Source organism: Vulpes vulpes, chromosome 1 (assembly GCF_048418805.1).
Source record: "Vulpes vulpes isolate BD-2025 chromosome 1, VulVul3, whole genome shotgun sequence".
Classification (NCBI taxonomy): domain Eukaryota; kingdom Metazoa; phylum Chordata; class Mammalia; order Carnivora; family Canidae; genus Vulpes; species Vulpes vulpes.
This window is the reverse complement of record NC_132780.1, coordinates 72,635,627-72,637,024: the sequence shown is the minus strand read 5'-3', so window position 1 is coordinate 72,637,024 and position 1,398 is coordinate 72,635,627.

Genomic DNA, 1,398 nt, shown 5'->3' with positions numbered 1-1,398 from the left:
ATTTTTACAGAGAGTTGCTGTATTTTCTCTAAGTAGAAATCATTATCTACCACAAATGAAACCCCGGCTCCATCTGCAGTAGTTCTTGCTTTTGTTGGCGGTGCCAATTAGTCACAAAACAATCGGTGCCTCCTGCCACCCCCCCCCCTTGGTCTGGGGGGCAGGAGGTGGGGGAGCACCATCTCTCCCAGGCTCCCCCTGACCAGCCACTGCCCCTCCACATCCTCCACCCTGGGCACCACCTGGCCTCTCCACTGTCCTGGTAGCTGGGTCCTCGTTCACCTTGTGACTGTCACCAACTTACAAATCGGGCAGCCTGTCCCTGCCAGCATGGACAGACTTCTCTGTTCTGTCAGGAGCTGGAAAAAGCAAACTGGTGAGGCCCTCTGTTCTGTTGACTTAAATAATGACGTTGGAGTCTTCCTTCCAGTTGGTCACTGTGCTCAGGGTTTCACAGCCCCCGTAGGGACAGGGTGAAATGTTCATAAAATCTGGACAGTCCCCGAGCCTCTGCAAAGCAGCAAATGTGGAACAGAGGAGCAGAGTGGATCCTACTGCCCACCTCGTTCTCCTTCGTTCCTCTTTTCCTTCCGGGCATCTCTTCCTTCCCGACCGTGACTTTGCAACCTTCCGAGCAGCCCGGTACTCAGCTCCGAACTACTACGAACTACTACGTCTGCTTGTACCTGTCTGACCCCCTTCCCGCAAAAGGCCCCTCCTTTTCTGCCTCGGGGTTTGCTTTAGGCAGTCCCGGGTCTCTTTGCAGTCTCTGGTGAGCCTCTGGGAGATGTAAAGTCCTTCAGGAGGCTGCCCCTCGCCTCCCTGGGAACTTCAAACCAGGTAATGCAAGTGCACTTTGGGCTCCCCGGCCCGGCGCCCCTGAAGTTCTGGCTGGTGGCTCTGCACCTGCAGGCCCGGGGATGCCCGAGCCTCACCTTGTCGTACCTGTGGCTCGGAGGTCCTGGGGCGGGGGGGGGTTGGGAGGGGGAGCTCCCCCTCTCCCTCTTCTTCCCACCGGAAGGATGGTCGGAAGGATGGTCGGAGCCACAGGTCAGGCTTCCCACCGGAGCAGTGGGGCTCGCTCCAGTCCTGCTGCTTCTGGAAACAGCCGGAGGAGAGCGTCTTATGTGGGCTCCCAAGTCGGCTTTCCCACAGAATCTGAAATCGCCTGCTCTGTTTTGATCTAATTGGTCCCCGGGGCCCATTACTACTTTGACACAGTAACCACGAAGGGATGCTTGTGACAAGGAAGAAATACTGCTACGAATGGAGGGTGGGTCTTCGTGGTGGAGCTGGGCGAGTGGAACCATCCAGAATTATCTGGCTTGGCCTTTGGGCCTTTACACTGGGGCAGTTGGAGAGGGGGCGGGGTGGTGGGGGGCAGGTCACTTGACTGCA